Here is a 19328-nt window from a genome sequence, read left to right as displayed (position 1 = left end):
AGAGAGAAACAGAGAAACATGGTTTCAAGTTCAATCTCTCTTCGAAATTTCAAGACCAGCCAACCAGAAAGGAAACTGCAGAATCAAGAAAGTTTTTTCCTGGATCAGTGTTATTCTTGAGTAAGCTAAATCAAAAGGGTACATTTCGAGAACATTTTTAAGGCTTCTCTGTCCCTGACTTTTAGGTCTCCTTGAGAAACTGGATTGCCAGTAAGCCTGATGTCATGAGTGATGATTTGAAGCTTCTGGGGTTTGTGTCAGTTTTTGCAAATGATGTATCTGAATTTATGCTCTTCATATGACGTCTGTTAAACATGGCTGCCATAGTTGTTTCAATACAGTGCAGAAAACTCAGCCCAGTTTTGAACTTTGGCTCATGGATGGAGGAGAAAGGCATTGCCAGGTTCCAAAAAATAATGAAAGACAGTAAAGAAAGATTTACACTCTGTATTTGGTCTGATCTACTAGTCTCAAAGTATACCAAGTTCATTCAGTGTGGATCTGTGGAACCTATGTAAATCACTTGGCCTGTCTTTCATGCTTTTCACTGTCTTCTACCACAGCACAATGGTCTTCATCTTCCACAAAGATGCTCAACATTTTAGTTTTGTATGTTGTCATAAAGATATAAACATCTTTTTCTCTTACTGCAAATCAGTAGTACTGTAGAAAACAAGCCATTTTGTCACTACTCTGTATTCTCTGTAGTACTCCCATTGCCATTCTTTCACTAATCCCGACTGTTTCAAGCATAGCATAACATATGTAAACCACAGGATGGGGATCCGTGAACCTCCATCACATGCTTGACACACATACAGATGACAGGATTAATTCTGTTAGCCTTATCTGTAGTGGAAGTGAAAAATATGCAGGTGGTGAATAAATAGTATGAAGAGATAATAGAATTACTCAGGCTCATTAAATGGCTACACATTGTGCTATTTAGCAATGCATTCAATAGCCAGGTGTCTTGAAGAGCAGGTACAATAGATTAATAACTGTAGGGAGACTACACACATCAAGGCAAAACTGTTGAGGAGATTCAATTCATTCTGCTCAGCACCATATGCACAGAGACATGAAACAGTTATTATTATGACATTATCTCAACTTGTCTAATACAGCTATCCCTATTCTTTCACTCAGTTCTCTTTTTGCTCTTCTCTTCTTTTTGCAGACTCTAAATCTACAAAGGAACATAACAAGATCTTTCAAATTGGAGTCTCACACCTCTCGAACCTTCTTAAGAAAGGAAAGCATACCATCAACAATACACATTAATCAGTTATAAATGAAAGTAATAACAATCTGCCATGCTTTTCTGCCTATTATCATAAGTAGCACAAAATTATAATAGTATGCAGTACTTCACTTCATCGATAAAAGTTTCCAAGCAGCAAGGCACAAACACTAACAAGTATGCAGCACAGTCAATTCTCATTGCATCCCCAGGACCTGAATCATTTTTCAACTGTAATGTCAGCTTGCCAAGTAGAAGGGAGGAAATAAAGCTGCTTCTTCAGTCTCGTTAATATATAGGAGGGAAGAGGGCTGCCACTCCCTTAACACTGTCTGCCTGAAAAGGTATATTGACCTGTGTTGTCCCTCGTGGTGATTCCACTCATCTGCTGCTGCTACTGCTGTGGCTTTTTTTGTTGTTTATTTGGCTATTTTTCTAGTCCTATACAGCTGTGGGAAAAGCTGACTCTTACTTTTACTTTAGATATGAGGATTGTCTCACATTTGACTCTTAAAATGGCACAGTGCCCCATACTCAGTAGCTAACATGCAAGCATTGCTCTACTGGTGCCCCATTTGCAGCTTGGTGGTCCCTCAGCCAAGTAATTACCAGGGTTCCCGCTTACACAGGCATTTATCCTTACATATTCTGGGTAACCCAATAAAACTTTCATCTCACTGAAGTTAGTGAGGAATACTCCATCAAAACATTCTATGGAAAATGCAATTTCTGCAACATAATGTGGTGGAATATTAGAAAAGATCTACTTTGACCAAAGTAAAATAAATACATATTTTTTTCCTTCCTTCCTTTCTTTCTTTCCTCCTTCCTTCCTTCCTTCCTTCCTTCCTTCCTTCCTTCCTTCCTTCCTTCCTTCCTTCCTTCCTTCCTTCCTTCCTTCCTTCCTTCCTTCCTTCCTTCCTTCCTTCCTTCCTTCCTTCCTTCCTTCCTCCCTTCCTCCCTTCCTCCCTTCCTCCCTTCCTCCCTTCCTCCCTTCCTCCCTTCCTCCCTTCCTCCCTTCCTCCCTTCCTTCCTTCCTTCCTTCTTTTATTATTTTACAGGGAAGTTGTGATTGTATTCCTGTCTCCTATTCTCAGGGAAGACTCTATCCATTAAGGGTTACTGCTGTCTACCTTCAGTTTTGACTGAAGGAATGGCAGGAATGGCATAGCCCAGCTCATAGAACCAAAGAGGTGAATGCAGCATTTGGCATACAGTTGCTGTGCAGCATGTTGGTGGCTGTATTAGTACTGGATCAAGTGAAAATATAAATATTTCCCCATTCCTATTTTTTTTTTAATCTGACTTCTCTGCAAATGACTTTTCAGTACATTTTCATTTCCACTGTTGTCAGTGCACTTGAAATAATAATAAAAAACTTGACACCTAAGTTGTTTGCTTATTTTAACTTTGACAACCAAAACCATACCAGCATCTCCAATCTCATAGCAGTTTACAAGTATGCCTACATATGACAGGCAGTAACATGTACAGTTCCTATAGATCTGCTAACATTGCTGTACTTAGCTTAGAAGGACAGTAGAGGTGGTTCTCCAAGTGTTGGAATTTTGTCTAGATATAACCTTTTTCACATGAGACTGCACATCATCTGAGAGTGCAAGTTCATGTCTTCCCCATCATTTAAGTGCGTCTGTAACTGAGTCATTTAGAAAATTCCAGGCAGATCTTTCTAGCAGCTGTACAAGGGGAAAGAATGACAGATGTAGTAATAAAAGTAAGAAAATTAGAGAGCCCCACCTATAATCCAACAAAAGTCATAGGAAAATGGAAGAAAAATTTAGACAAGGTTCAACGTTCTTCCTTCTCACAGAATTATAATAGGCCTATACTAGGTCTCAATTCTATTGTTAATTAAAATTTGTATTGCAGTGGTTAGAGGATGCTTTCTCAAAAGCTTATAGTGACAAAAGCTGAAAGAAACAAATACAATTAAAAATAAAAACAAAGCCACCACCACCACCACCAAATCAAATAGATCATTCGCTCACTCCCACCCCTGGTGAGATGGGAGAGGGAATCAGAAAAAAAGAAAAAACTCGTGGATTGAGATAAAGAGAGCTTAATAGGATTAAAAAAATAAATAAATCGTAATAGTAGAATGTACAAAAGAAGTGATGCTTAATGCAATTGCTTACCACCAGCTGACTGATGCCCAGACAGTCCCTAAACAGCAGCTGCCTCCCTTTCAAACAACTTGCCCAGTTTTATTGTTCAGCATGATGACACATAACATGGGATAGTCTTTTGGCCAGTCTGGGTCAGCTGTCCTGGTTCTGTCCCCTTCCATCTCCTTGCACACCCCCAGCTCCTTGCTGGCAGGGCAGTGTGAGAAACGGAAAAGTCTTTGACTTAGTGCAAGTACTGCTCAACAACAGCAAAACATCTGAGTGCTATGAACATTATTCTCATCCAAAATCAAAAACACAGCATCATACCAACTATTAGGAAGAAAATAGACTATTCTGGCCAAAACAGAGGAAGTTTCCATAGAATGCCCTTTAACATACAACATTTGTCATTGAACATAAATAAAAGTGTTAGTGCAGGTCTGGTAAGAGTGAAAAACAATATTTCCAGCTCTAATGTGTTCTCAAGTTAAGTTAAGAGTCAGACAGACTACATTTAAATGTTGGAGATATTCAGTTAAAAAGTGTTGTGGAGACAATTAGACATAGTCTATGTTATATTCGCATCATGACAGTGACGTGGTTTCTAATTGTGTTTAATTGTTCCAAGTTTGCTTTTTTTTGGTTCTAATACTATCTCAGCATAAATTTGCATCACACAGAGCTCAGAGACATGCTTTCAAAAACTGTAGTACTACTAATGTCTGCAGAGTGACAAATTACCATGCTACCTAGTTTTTAAGCAAGGAGAACTTATTAAGAATTTGTTACTTAAAAGAAAAGTCCAAGATAATTGTAGTCAGTGGAAGGCTGGGCTATGCTCCTCAGAAACTATGAATTGGTTTAATGTGCTTGGAAAAGAGCAGATGTGACTTTTCACATTGCAGAAACTTAAGACATAAAGATATTTAATGTTTTATCAACTCAGAAATAAGTATTATGAAGATTCCATTTCTTTTCATCTACCACTCCAGCCACCTGGTAATACCAGCAGATAATCCAGTCTTTGACACAAGAAGGAAAATTCTTCTACTGGAAAATAGTCCTTGTATTATCTGCTCGGTTTTTAGCCAAGTGGTTGTGTCAAGTGGAAAATAGCAATTTTATGACAACTTCTCCTGTACCATTCATTTTTGGTGCCTGAATTTTTTAAAATTATATATTTATTTATATGCAGCGATGTACTAAAACACCAATTTCCTTTCAGTAGTTGCTACACACCCTTCTAAGTTTCCCTCTCCATTGTATGACTCTGATTTTTAAAAAAGAATGTATAGTAGATATTTCCTTTTTTCGTTATGCCAGTTTAATATGTTTTTCTTTTGTGACTTCAACACAAAGCAGCCTCAGCTAACTATACTACAACAATCATAGCTCAGACTGCCCAGAGGAGCTGTGGTTTCCCCATCCCTGGAGGCACCTGAGGCCAAGTTGGGTGGGGCCACGGACAGCCTGAGTTGGTGGTGGGCAGCCCTTCCCATAGCAGAGAGTTGGAACTAGATGACCTTTAAGGTTCCCTCCAACCTAACCTGCTCTATGATTCTATGAATGGTTTGGTTTCTCATGTTAGTTCTTTGTTGAATGCAATGTTAGTTGTTTTGTTAAGCTTTCAGTATAAGTTTTTTAATGCTACCGTGAAAAAATGTAATTTTCATCCACTTCCGCCTGCCAAAATGGTTTTCAGTGGAAACATTCTGGTGTGCTTAGACACTTTTGGTTTTCTGCTCTTTTCCTTGTTTTCCTGGAGTATCGTTAGAGGCTGGCAGTGATAAATGTAATGCCTTGTTCTTTTGTGACATTAACACTATTAAACATAAGTTCTCATGAGCAACTCATTTCTTTCTCCCAGGGACCCAGGAAAATTTTGGCACAATACTGATTCCTTCAGTTTCTGAAACAATGATTTTCAGACTCTGTGTAGAAAATAGAACCAATAGAAATATAAATCAGCAAAAAAAATAAAGACATAAAGGATATGTTAGGGGAAAACAGACTCCCACTTACAGCCATTCTGGTGCTGTAGTAGAGCTTCATTGCAAACAAAAGCCAGTTCTAGAAGTAAATGGAGAGGAGTCCTCTATAGGCTTTTTACCATTGTAATTATCCATGTTGCACCAAAAAATAGGACAAAAAGAGGAAAAAAAGGAAAAAAGATCTCCCAAGAATGAAAGTTTTACCAAGTTTCAGTAGTCAGCAAAAGTAGGGTTAGTGATCAGGTCACAGCTTTTGTCCTGTCCTATTCTAGGTGTCAGTGCAACAGAAAAAATAGCTACCTGTGTGTTACACTAATGGGAAGACTTATCATGTTAAAAATCTGAACTTATGTGCTAGAAGAAAAATAGCTTTTAGTTTTATAAAATACAGTCAGCACTTTTTTTTTTTTTTTTTTTTGTCAGTTTGCTTTTGACAAAACTCTTGTCTAAAAGCCGTCAGCACTCTGAACAAAAGCTATTTCTTGAGGAATGCTGGTCAAACTTTTTTCTTTTTAAAGGAAAATATTACATCTCAGAAGAATAAAGGAAACGGTTTAAGTAATACGCTGGCAGGCTGGAAAACAGTGCAAGGTTCATCCTTCCCAAACAAGCTCTGTGCTATTGCTTTTTAGCTTTGATGTCACATTTCTGCTTCTTCATTACAAGGACTCTTTTCTGTCACATGTGGATATATTGAATAGCAGGGTGGTATAAAGATGTTCAGAATGGTTTGCACCAAGGGGCTCGTGCTGCCTTTCATTTTTAAATCTTGCATTGAAAGCTAGATCCAGAGCACCTGGCTAGCCCAAGTAATTAGCACCTTTTCTATGGAAGATTGTCCCCAAAGAAGGAGTTCAATTTGCATTACTGTGCACTCATTTTTACATTTACTCATGTATAACAGAGAACATGGTTCTCAGCTTGTTAAAAAGAGGCACTCAAGAACTTTTAATCAATAAATTCACAGCTGGAAAACTGCTTCCCTACCACAAGAAACACAGAAAAGCCTTTGGGAGAGTGCCTGTACATGAGTACTTTTTCACTGGGAAGATTATTACAGTCTGGTTAAGAACATATTTCATCCATGTGAGAATAAAAGCTTGTTTAAAACAACTGTAAACTTCTATTTCTTCTGTGTATGTGAAGTGGATGTGAACTGAAAATTCTCTTCAATTTGAATTAACTGGGTATGTAGACTTAACTGACAACTTCCTTTTTACTTGTAAGTTTGTATACGGATAGCAAGCTAGACACAATCCTACAGAACATGGCATTATGTGCAAAAAAGAGGTAAATATTTTGAAGAACTGCTTATGCAGAATTGTGGCTATTTCAGAAGGATTGGAAACATGCTAATTAGTTCTAAAGCTGGAACTGATATACCAGTATCACTGCGATGTCTGCAGAAAGTATCTTGAATCAGTACTTGCACCTGTACCATTTTGGAAGGGAAGCATATGATAAAGAAGATAGCTTTTAGCTTAAGAAGCCATTGGATTCAGCACTATCTGCATAGTTAGCAACATTCAAAAATCTCTGCTGTTGAAATTAATTCATTCAGAGCCATATTTGCAAAACTGAGTGCTTAATTTATACCTCCATCCAATACAATTTCTAAACCTCTATTTACATTAAAAAGAAGCAAATACATGAAAGTAAGTATTCAAATGTATTAGTAATTGCTTGTATTTTTAAATACTTAATTTGCAAAAACACTGCTTAAAAAAAAATCAGCATCTGCTTTCGCAGCAGTTTGTTTTAAACTTGTGGCTTTGATAGTTTATTTCAGTGGTTCTCAAACTCTTTGAACCATGCATGCTTGGCATCATACTCTTAATTCAGAATTATATAAAGATGGTATTGTTATGAAACCCACTGAAGACCATTTGTGGCTCCAGACAACAATTTGTGAACTGATAGTTTATTCTCCTGAAAATACCTTTGTTGTACTAATGTAGTCTGCTGGAATATGGAATTGATGACTTTGTTAATGTCTGTTGCCAGATGTTTAGTCTGTGTATTTTCATACATCTTGTTTTGGAGCTAATTACCTATAAGATAGTTAAGTTCTACAAGGCTCACATCTCTTTGAATGGCTGCAAGTAAATTGAACTGAGCTTGCATTTCTCTTTACACAAAAATCTCTCCAAAACTGCTGCCAACCAACATAGAAGAGAGCACAAATGAATAGTACAGCATAAGATGTGATGCTGATTAGAGCATAAGATCAGGCTTCTAATGACTGGAGCACCTGGACTTCTGGAGCACTAGCCCAGCATGATTGCTGATTTCCCAAAAATCCATTCTATGTCCAAAATAAGCTACTCCACAAAAATTAAATTACCAGTTAAATTCATACTGTGCTCTAGAAAATAATTACTCTGGAGATAGAATCATAGAATCATAGAATGACCTGGGTTGAAAAGGACCTCAAAGATCACCTAGTTTCAACCCCCCCTGCTATGTGCAAGGTCGCCAACCACTAGACGAGGCTGCCCAGAGCCACATCCAGCCTGGCCTTGAATGCCTCCAGGGATGGGGAATCCACAACCTCCTTGGGCAACCTGTGCCAGTGCAGAACAGTGCAGAAGAATTATTAAACAACCAGAAGGAGCTGTGCTTTTGGTTTTTAGTGAATTTTGTGCTTGGAAACCTATGTATTGCTAAGAAGAGAAAGAAATAAAGTCTCTTATTTATTACCTGAACATTTAAAATGAAATGTATAGATAGTTACACCTCTAATGTGCAATATACTCTTGTATTTAGTCTAGGTTTTAAGGAGTTCCAAAATAAAAGACTACACGTTATTTTCTTTTATCTTCATTATTTATTTTTGTAAGCTGCTGAAGCTGTGCTTTATTTATTGCAAGTCATCCATGCATAATTCTCTGTAGTTTGGAAAACTGAATCTAACATTTTCACCCCAACTGTATAAATTGCATTGATTTATTTCTGACTCTGAGGCCTAAAACCATTCATTACAACAACAAAACATCCTCCAATTCTTGTGATCAAGGAACAAAGTCTACTCATTTACTGTGTAGTGAGAATTGACAGATGGCCAAATGGGGTGATAGATTTGATTTTAATGTGTCTTAAGAGAGTAAATGAACCAAAGACAATCTTCATCTCATGTGAAAAGTTGGATTTTTGTGTGGCTTTTCTGCAACAGTGAGGTGCAATTCTCACAGCACTTCATTGATTTTCCAACCAACCATGACCACTCAGATGGCAAAAAGCAGGGTCAAAGAATTTTTATAAATCATTAGCTTTTTTTTTACTGTTTGTCTACAACTGCATAAAGTGGCCTGAATATGCAGAACATAAACCTCACTTCAGTGCTTTGTGGTTTTTTTTCTGTCTCCCGAAAAAATCTTTACATGTTTCATAGGTTATGCATTTTTAACTTCACATCACATTAAAGGTTATGTCAAGAGAATCATTTACATCATAAAGATAATGGGAATAAAATTTCCTCACTTCTCCGCAGCTGTTATTTTAGCATATATCATTGATAATAAAGCACTTTGTGTTTCTTGCTTTAAACTTTGAGTAGGGCTGGATTCCAACAGCAGGGCATGAAATATAACACGCAGAGTAATGCAATAAAGCCGAAATAAAGCAAATCACAGTAATATTCCCATGCACTATTTTCAATCAGCTATTTATTTGTAAGTACTTCAGCATCATTAGACACAGAAAAAGTAATTACATGGCGTGTGTCAAATATAGTTAGTGTGTTAGTTAGGTAGAGCCAAGTATGTTTGGGGACTGTTAAAGGATCTCTAATGCAGACTTGAACGTTACCAAATAGGATAAACACTTCCAACCACAGGCAGCAATGTCTCAGAACCAGTGGGCTTTAAGCATTTAACAGAAGTGAAAATATTTTATTTACAAACTACTTTTGAACGAATTGTTTCTGTTTTTTTTTTTTTTTTTTTTTTTTTTTTTTTTTTTTTTTACATCGGTGCAGATGGAATGAAATTTGAATGGTACAATATAAGGGGTATTACTCATCAATCAGATGACATGTCATATGGTAACTCGTAACTCCTTAGGTGCATAATGCCACCCAAAAGTGTGAATTATGAGCAGCTGGGCATGTGTCTGATCTACACTGAAGAAACCTTCTCCCTTTTTGGTTCTCTATGGGGAGTACTTCAAAAAGTTTTCATCTCATGGCTTTCTGCATGTTCTATACTTCCACTGTTTATTTGGTAGTAGTATTTTTTTGTATTTAGCATTCTGATATTTTGATATAGGTGAATCAGCTAACATAAAATCCTTCCCTTTTGAGTGAGAAACTGTGATCCTTTTACCAGCTGGGGAAGTGGGCTGTTTCTGTCTCTGGAAGGAATTTGGACGTTTCATCACATGTCATTTATGCAAAACTTGGTTTTTAAATTGGATTCAATTTATAAAATCAAAGGTTACATTTTTTGGAGATGAGAAGTGATATTCAGAAATATTTTTTCTAAGATTTTTCACCTGCAAATCATGCCAAGACTGTTGAAGAATGGTCCATCATCTTTTCTAATTACCAGTCAGAATACTGCAGCTTTCAAAGTGCACTGGTGAATTAAAATGGTTACAGTTTTTTTCTCTGGGTCCTCATTTTTCTGTTCACCTACGTATGTATTGTCATTCTTCCAGATTTCTTAAAGAAAATATAGGTGCAAAAGAATTTCTCTTTTCATTGAAAATTTTTTAGAAAAATAAAGTGTAGGAGGGCTTTGGATGAAGTGCTAGGTGGTTCCAGTGAAAGACTGAAAGAAAGCATAAAAAATTTGAAAGTAAAAATTTAGATCCACAGATTTATATTCTCCATCCAATCTTTTCATCCCTCCCCAGGAAAAACTGCCCACTGGTATGCCTACGAGACCAGGCCCCATAAGCAAGATGAGCATGCTTTTACAGACCTGGAGTAGTGTTGGCATATCAGCAATAATAGATGAGTAGAAAGAAATTATGCAGGGAATTAGGCAGAAGTTATAGGAGGTTCCAGTTTTGCAAGGTCCCATGCAACTACTTCACTTGGGCTTGTACTGCCATTGATAGTGTCTGTAAATCAGAGCAAAGTATTCTTTGACAGGAAAAATTAAATAAGACTGTGTGAATTAGCTGAAAACATCATTTCTCAAGTTAGATGAACTGTGAGAAAAGGTACCCAAGGCCAAATTTAGCTAACCAAGAATACCAAGAATATACAATGTAGATACCTCCATGCATTTTAGTCTTCTATAATCCCTTTATCAACAGTGGGAAAAAAATAGGCTTCTCTGCGGGTTGCTTTATCTCCAATCCAGTTTTCAGATCAACTTATCTCTCTCATACGTATGAAGATGTGACATTAAGTGTGATGAGTTACCTTTTGAGTTCATGGATTACCAAGATGGAAATTCAGTCAAATCCAGAGGTGACTTCTGCATTATGGGGCCTCAAAGTATAAAGTGCACTCACTACACCTGTCTTAAGCCAGTTTTTCTTAGATTGTGAATTTTCTCTGATAATTAATTAGGAATTTAACATCCAGTCTCAGGCTAAGTCTTGCTGTGCTCTGGGTACATCCTGAGGCAGAAACTTAGGTACCATGCAAACTATGAAATACTAATATTTTGACTATTTCTGTTGAGCTATATCAAATTCATCTCCTATTTTAAAGAGCAAATCATGATCACTGCAATCATTATTTGTTAACATTTTGTGAGATTGCCTTGGAGTATGGAAAATGTACCATCATGGAGGAAATATTTTAATTTTACCTAGCTTGTGTCTATATCACGATAATTTTTTTGAAAGTCTCTTATTTTACTTATTATTACTGACATGCAAGTATGTACCAGATTTTCAGTTAAGGTATGCAAAGTTCTCTTCCTTTCTACTTTGAATAATTTCTGAGAATCTACTGATTCTTGAAGGGCTGTCACTGTGAATGCAACACACTTTTTAGTTCTGTAGTATACTGTATAGTTACCTGCTCATGCCTTTCAATTTGTCTTGGAGCAAAATTTTGTTATTTGTCAGGCTCAGTTCATATTGTTTGGAACAATGCACACTAATACCATGACATTCAGACTAAATAAATGGCAATAATTTTCAACCTCACTAGTTATTTGGATATATCCAATTATTTGCATGGGCAAATGCGTCTGTATGTATGTATAATAGTGACTAATAATCTCTATTCTGTTATTGACCCATCATCTACACTCTGATTGAACTCAATAGGAAATATTCATGCAGAATAATTGTGAAATCAGACTAAGCATATAATTAAAAGATAATCTGTAAAAATTAGAAATTTAAATACAGAGACACATGCACAAGTTATGTTTCCTGAAATATCTCTGTTGTTGTCAGAAAGAACGTTGGTTCCAGTTTCTCCATTTTGAAAACTCACATTTTGGCTATTCTTAGTTCTGTCTGTTGCTGCACAACCTGAATAATATAAAGTAATTTTCAGATCATATTCTAAGCAATATTACTCTCCCTAAGAACACAGTTTATGTCATAAAGCATTTTTATCCGAGATAATCTCCCCAAGTATTCCTTTGGAGCCATTGACACTGATGCTGTTAATGTTTATTTACTCAACAACAATCTTTACAAATCCTTAACAAGCTGTTTGTTACCAGTGTGTAATTTCTCATTTGGTAGTTAATCATGCTGATAAAATGCCTAACCCAGAATAGATCCAATAAATCAGTTATTAGCCACAGTAAATACCAACTTAGAAGAAAACATCCTGATAATAAAATAACATGAGGATAAACTGTAAACAACAAAATTGTCCTTATTCTATAGAAAGAAATGGAAAAAAAAAAAAAAAAAAGAAGAAGAAGAAGAAAAAGAAATGGAGGAGCCTCATGGACACGTGATGTCTGTATGTTACTGGTACAGGTTTCAAGAGAGAAGAGTCAGCAAGGGTGGAATAGTGAAACTGAAGCAAAGTTACATGATTTTTGGCTGGTAGGATGTTATCATCTCTCATTTGGTCATTTGCAATCTAGACATTTATAAAAAAGATTTTGGTTTTGCTCAACCCAGATCTTCATCAGCCTTATTTCTCTTCAAAGACAAAAAGCTATAGAAGTGTCTACTGTTGCCAGTGCTAGAGTAACTTGATGAGACTTGCTTAGAAAAGTGAACATTCGAGAGGCAGAGGATAACTGGACTTAAATGACAATCAGGCAATAGTATGAACAAAGGAAACAGATTACTCAAGTAAAAGCCAAAGATCCGACAGTAGAGGAAAACATACTGAATGAGAATTGAGAAAGTTTTCTGATGATAAAGTCAGGAATGTAGTGCATGTGCTGAAGGATTATAACCCTGTTTAGGTGAGTCATTAGTTGCCTTAATGATCCAGTCCTGCAAAATGTAAAAGAGGAAAATGTAAAGTCATAAATACTTAAAAGGCCTTTTTTATGCCTCCTTAAGCTGACAATAATTCCATGATGTTGTACAAATTAAGGAAAAGATGTAGGTGTAAACATTAAGGAGGTTGTGGATGCCCCATCCCTGGAGGCATTCAAGGCCAGGCTGGATGTGGCTCTGGGCAGCCTCGTCTAGTGGTTGGCAACCCTGCACATAGCAGGGGGGCTGAAAGTCAATGATCACTGCGGTCCTTTTCAACCCAGTCTGTTCTTCTATGATTAATCTACTTTTATAAAATGGCAGTTACCAAGACTTCACAACATGAATCAATACAAACAATGTCTGCACATCCAGAAGTTATCCTGAATGAACAAACTGCTAAGAAACCCATATTAAACTCTTGAACTCATTATTATATCTTTACATAATAAAGTGATATTATACATCTCTTAAATTGCAGGGGACAAAATTTAATTGTGCAGATTTACATTATGAACTAACTTTCTACATATTTCTTTCATTCACAACAGTAACGTTTCGGGAATACATAAACATACCTAGGAGGGAAGAGGATGTATTCAATAGCTAAAGGAAGTAAAAAGCATCTGGAAAAAAAATGCATGAGAATATGTATCAGGAGAAACTAGCTTTTCATTAACATCTCCCACAAACACAAATGTGTCATACAGCATGCGTAAATTTGTAAGAGGATGATTTTAAATTTGCCTTTTATTTACTCAACATAACCACTCCTTTGAAACCATTAGGATTTCTCTTGTATATAATATTTACATCATTTAAAAATTGTGCATTGTTAACCCAGTAGACTATAAAGACTCCACGCAGAGCAGTTACTAGGGATCCATAACATAATAATGTCTTGGATAAATTTAGTTTGGAGTCATCTGAGTGCATTAGATGATTAAAAGTTGTGTACACATGCACATTACCTGATTTGTTTTTCAAACAGAGGAACCATTTTCTTTATTCTTCACATCTATCCCAAAATAACATAAGAGACATAGTGGTATGTGATATTACCCTGTAATTATGGGAGTTCAGTGTTTAGAGAGGGTAAAATATTTTACTTCATTTACACTGTAGATTTATACTCAACAAATTAAAACAGCTATAAGGCATGCTGTCTTTCCTTCAACCCATCTTGTCACTCACCAGCCTTAAGTATAAATGTTTAGCATCTGGTGGCTCTTATACACTTTATGATGTTTTAGCAGCAGTTCAAAGGTTCCATGAGATGCAGGGCTATGGTGAAAAGCTGCTGCAGTTGACTGGTAAAAGAGATGAATTAACAGATTTAAGCTATTAAACATTCATACCCAAAGACTCTTTGATCCTTAAAAAAGTAGGAATTGTCTGAAGAAATGTGACAAATACCATATAGTTAAACATCAGAAAAAATATAGCTGGATCGTGTTTTATCACAAAGTAGGAAGGAAGGAAGAAGGAAAGAATGGAAGGGATGAAAGAAAAACAAGTGCAATCATGCAAATAAAACATCAAGATTAATTATATTTTACTTGTGATAATATCCATTAAAGAGATTATCAACCCCATTAAGGCTACCCTAATAGTGCTAGTGAGTCTGCTGGTTTGAGACGTACGATCATGATAAGGCTGAGGTACTTAATGCCTTCTTTGCCTCAGTCTTTAATAGTAAGACTTGTTACTCTCTAGGAACACAGCCCCCTGCACTGGTAGATAGGGATGGGGAACAGAATAAGTCCTGCATGATTCATGATGAGATGGTTTTGGACTGAAAACTAGATGCTCACAAGTCCATGGGACCAGATGGACTGAACCCTAGAGTGCTGAGGGAGTTGGCAGATGCAGTTGCCAAGTCACCCTCCATCATCCTTCAGCAGTTCTGGCTAACCAGGGATGTCCCATCGGACTGGAGACTGGCAAATCTTCAAAAAGGGCTGGAAAGATGATCCTGGTAGCTACAGACCTATCAGTCTCACCTCAGTGCCGGGGAAGGTTATGGAATGGATAATCTCGGGAGCCATCATGGACCAATTAAAGGTCAACCAGGGGATCAGGCCCAAGTCAGTATGGGTTTACAAACAGTATATCCTGTCTCACAAACCTGATTTCATTCTATGACAAGGTGACCCGCTTAGTGGATGAGGGTCAGGCTGTTGATGTGGTCTACCTGGACTTCAGTAAAGCCTTTCACACTGTCCTCCACAACATTCTCGTGGAAGAGCTGGCTGCCTATGGTTTGGATGGGCGTACGCTCCGCTGGGTAAAGCACTGGCTGGATGGCCAGGCCCAAAGAGTCATGGTTAGTGGAGTTGAATCCAGGTGGCAGCTGGTCATGAGCAGGGTCCCCCAAGGCTCAGTGCTGGGGCCGCTTCTGTTTAACATCTTCATTAATGATCTTGAAGAGGGGACTGAGTGCACCCTCACTAAGTTTGCAGATGACACTAAGTTGGAGGGAGTCTTGATCTATCAGAGGGGAGAAAGGCACTACAGAGGGACCTGGATAGACCGGATCAATGGGCCAAGGTTAACAGCATGAGTTTCAATAGGGCCAAGTGTTGGGTCCTGCATTTTGGTTGCAACTACCCTAAGCAACCCTACAGGCTTGGGGAGGAGTGGCTGGAAAGTTGCCTGGTGGAAAGGGACGTTGGTGTACTGGTGGACAGTTGACTGAATATGAGCCAGCAGTGTGCCCAGGTGGCCAAGAAGGCCAATGGCATCCTGGCTTGTATCAGGAATGGTGTGGTGAGCAGGACTAGGGAAGTCATCCTGCCCCTGTACTCGTCATTAGTGAGGCCTCACCTTGAGTACTGTGTTCAGTTTTGGGCACCTCAATACAAGAAGGACCTGGAGGTGCTGGAACAGGTCCAGAGAAGGGCAACGAGGATAGTGAAGGGCTTGGAGAATATGTCCTACAAGGAGAGACTGAAGGAACTGGGGCTGTTTAGTGTGGGGAAGAGGAGGCTGAGGGGAGACCTTATTGCTCTTTTCCAATATCTGAAAGGTACTTACAGCCAGAGCGGATTGGTCTCTTCTCACTGGTGACAGGTGACAAGACGAGGGGAAATGACATCAAGTTGCACCAGGGTAAGTTTAGGTTGGATGTTAGGAAACACTTCTTTACAGAAAGGGTTGTTAAGCTCTGGAATAGGCTCCCCAGGGAGGTGGTTGAGTCACAATGCCTGGATGTGTTTAAAAACCATTTGGATGTGGTGCTCAGGGACATGATTTAGCAGGGGGTTGTTAGAGTTAGGGGAGTACAGTTAAATCGTGGTTGGACTCAATGACCTTGAAGGTCTTTTCCAAACTGAGCGATTCTATGATCCTATGACTCTATTATTCAATAATTGTACTCATTGCACATTTTCTTAAAACAGAAAATTACTAAATGCATAGTTTCCCCAGAAACTGAAGTCTTCCACTCAGATCTCTCACAGTGAATTTGTATGATTTCATGTTCATTTTGGTGGGATTTTTTTTATGTTTAAGAAGTTCAAACAAGCTCCTAACTGTAATATTGTGTTAGTTTTTGTCCAGAAAATAAGCTTACTTACCTCTGCAAAATACTGTTAGCAGCACAGTGATATGAAAGCAATTTACCTCATTCACAGTAAAAAAAAAACAACTGTTAAAGCATCTCTATTAAAACACAGATGAGATATGGATACCTTGTTCAGTAATCTATCACAGCACGTGCAGGTCTACACTCAGAAAATGAATAATGATTTAAGTCCACTGGTCAGAAGACCTTCTGTGCACATCAAAACAGACCACATCATGCCTCTTTGGTAAAAAAAATAAAATTAAACAGAAAAAAGTCAGGATTGTAGTCTTTTGGCAGCCTAGCCAGAGAAATGTGAGATTGGCCCTTAAGGGAATTCTTATTCTCAAGTGGATGTAAATGTATTCATCAATGCAAAGAAATGCATAGTGTATTATATACACAATACATTAATAAATAGCCACGCATTAAAAAATAATGAGATTTTCTTCAAAACAACATCCTGTGGTGTTTAGGGTCATAAAAAAGACAGTAAAGGAAGGTGGGGAGGGAGATTATTTGAAAATCTGATTAAAATACTGAAACCCTGCCCTATATATAAGATACAATAAATATTTCATCAGCTAACTGTAAACAAAAGAACAAGTGCAGTAAAATGTAATTAAAAATGTAAAAGTGTGGAGAGAGATTTATTTTACCACAGTGATATTAATATTAGAAATAATATGTAAATAGATATCAAGGTTCTGCTGCAAACACAGTGGAAAATGGCTGTTCATTTTCTATAATGATCTTTCATCTATTTCTTCTTTTTGACTTTCATTTTAAGTAATTTCAGTGATTTATGAATAATGATGCTTTCAGTCATTGGAAAGCTCTAACAAAGCTTCAAATTCTAGTATTTCCCATCAGATATTGTTTACCATTCTTATGATTTTTGTTTTGAGACTGGGCAATAGGGTTAATGACAGCACAGAACATTTGGCAGAAATATGAGTTATTTCACATTTCTGGCTTGTCACGGAAAGAGGATGAGGCATCCTTGTGGTCTGTGAGTCACAGCCCATGATATAAGACAGAGAGGTGCTCTGTCTCAGCTGTAGTTGACACACCATAGGCACAACAACTCTTAAAATACAAAGCAGAATGCCACTACATGAACAGCATTTCAGTTTTCATCTCATCATACTTAAGTCTGTGGAACATCCTCCTAGAGAAGAATCCTCTTCACAAAGACTGAAACATGTGGTACTGCCAGTGAAATGAAACTGGTTCTGCATCTGGCTGGCAATGTTGCTGCTAGAAAGCACCACAGGTACTTCCTGACAATTAAGGAAAATCTGGTTTAATGAATTAGAGAATATCATAGGAAACTGTACCACCTGGTAAATAATTGCATTTCTGCTATCCACAGTGTCAGGCTGTAAGCTCTGCTTATTCACAGCTTTGAGGTGGCATAAAGTTGCAGAAATTGAGTATTTTGTCCTATTTTTGACGTGGTGCAGTGTGGATCCAGATGATGGTCTTAAACTCAAAAGTGCTACTTATTTGAACATTACAGTTATACAAATACTGGAAAGGATTCCTAATTCCTATGAATGTGCACATTAGATTTAAGTTAGAAACATATCACGAATAAGCTTTAAGTGTATAAATGCAATTTCAGTATAACAACCACCTCAGATAACACAGGCAATTTAATAGATCAAATTTCTTCTTCCAATAACTTCTTATCCTTTCAGTTCCAACTCATTTTCAAACACCCAAGGGGAAAAAGAGACTACACAGCATGACCTGAAAGGCTACAAATCTGGGCTATTTTAGAACAAAGTAAGGTGAGAGGAACAGTACATTTTCTATGGAAATGTAGATTCATTGAAATCAAAGTGCTGGAAGGAAAAAACGTCAATGGGAAAAAGCTGAACTAAATAATTTAAGCTTTCTCACTTCATTATCTAATTCTTTGAAATACTGAAACAAAATAATTCAGCATTACCAATATGCATTCTACTGATTCTTGAATGAATTGTTTTAAATTCTATATTCTGTTAGAAATAACATATGAACTGTTCTTTCAAATCACCTTACTTTGTTATTTGAAATTTCTTCTACCAGCTATTCCTTTCCTTTTTCAAAAAAATAGTAAATTTTCCACTTTACTTTCTTTCCTGAAACGCTGTGTAAGTCAGGTATATATTGTAGTTACCTTCTCAATGCCAAGTGAAGCAGAGCCAACCATGATGGTATAATTCCTGTAGCTGTTAAGAAAGCATGCAGAGTTTGACTCTCAGACTTCAACATGCTTTGCCAGAACTCCTTGGAACTCAAATGCAGAGACTTTTCAAGTTTAATAAGGCTGTACATGAGGTCATTGGGTCACACTAACAAGTCACAAGGCTGTGGCAGTCCCTGTAAAAGTGTATAAAGAGGGAAGGGAAGGGAAGGGAAGGGAAGGGAAGGGAAGGGAAGGGAAGGGAAGGGAAGGGAAGGGAAGGGAAGGGAAGGGAAGGGAAGGGAAGGGAAGGGAAGGGAAGGGAAGGGAAGGGAAGGGAAGGGAAGGGAAGGGAAGGGAAGGGAAGGGAAGGGAAGGGAAGGGAAGGGAAGGGAAGGGAAGGGAAGGGAAGGGAAGGGAAGGGAAGGGAAGGGAAGGGAAGGGGAGTGAAGGGGAGTGAAGGGGAGTGAAGGGGAGGGGAGGGGAGGGGAGGGGAGGGGAGGAGAGGGGAGGAGAGGAGAGGAGAGGAGAGGAGAGGAGAGGAGAGGAGAGGAGAGGAGAGGAGAGGAGAGGAGAGGAGAGGAGAGGAGAGGAGAGGAGAGGAGAGGAGAGGAGAGGAGAGGAGAGGAGAGGAGAGGAGAGGAGAGGAGAGGAGAGGAGAGGAGAGGAGAGGAGAGGAGAGGAGAGGAGAGGAGAGGAGAGGAGAGGAGAGGAGAGGAGAGGAGAGGAGAGGAGAGGAGAGGAGAGGAGAGGAGAGGAGAGGAGAGGAGAGGAGAGGAGAGGAGGTACGTGCCTATGATGTTTAAGACACGTTGCCAAATTCCTTTTTGTTGAGCCAAAGAAAGAAGTTTGTGCAAGCAATTTTTTA

At 38.0% G+C, this 19328-nt stretch overlaps 1 long non-coding RNA gene across 1 annotated transcript in view; it reads right to left on the bottom strand.

Moving 5' to 3' along the window:
• LOC107052734 overlaps positions 1–18574 on the bottom strand; it is an 80424-nt gene extending 61850 nt beyond the window's left edge. The window contains exon 1 of the long non-coding RNA XR_005857395.2: positions 18455–18574. This is a non-coding gene — a long non-coding RNA (uncharacterized LOC107052734). The remainder of the gene's footprint in view (positions 1–18454) is intronic.
• Between the last annotated feature and the right edge of the window lie 754 nt (positions 18575–19328).

Source organism: Gallus gallus, chromosome 2 (assembly GCF_016699485.2).
Source record: "Gallus gallus isolate bGalGal1 chromosome 2, bGalGal1.mat.broiler.GRCg7b, whole genome shotgun sequence".
Taxonomy (NCBI): domain Eukaryota; kingdom Metazoa; phylum Chordata; class Aves; order Galliformes; family Phasianidae; genus Gallus; species Gallus gallus.
Note: the sequence above shows the minus strand (reverse complement) of the source record. Positions and strands in the feature narration are given on the sequence as shown.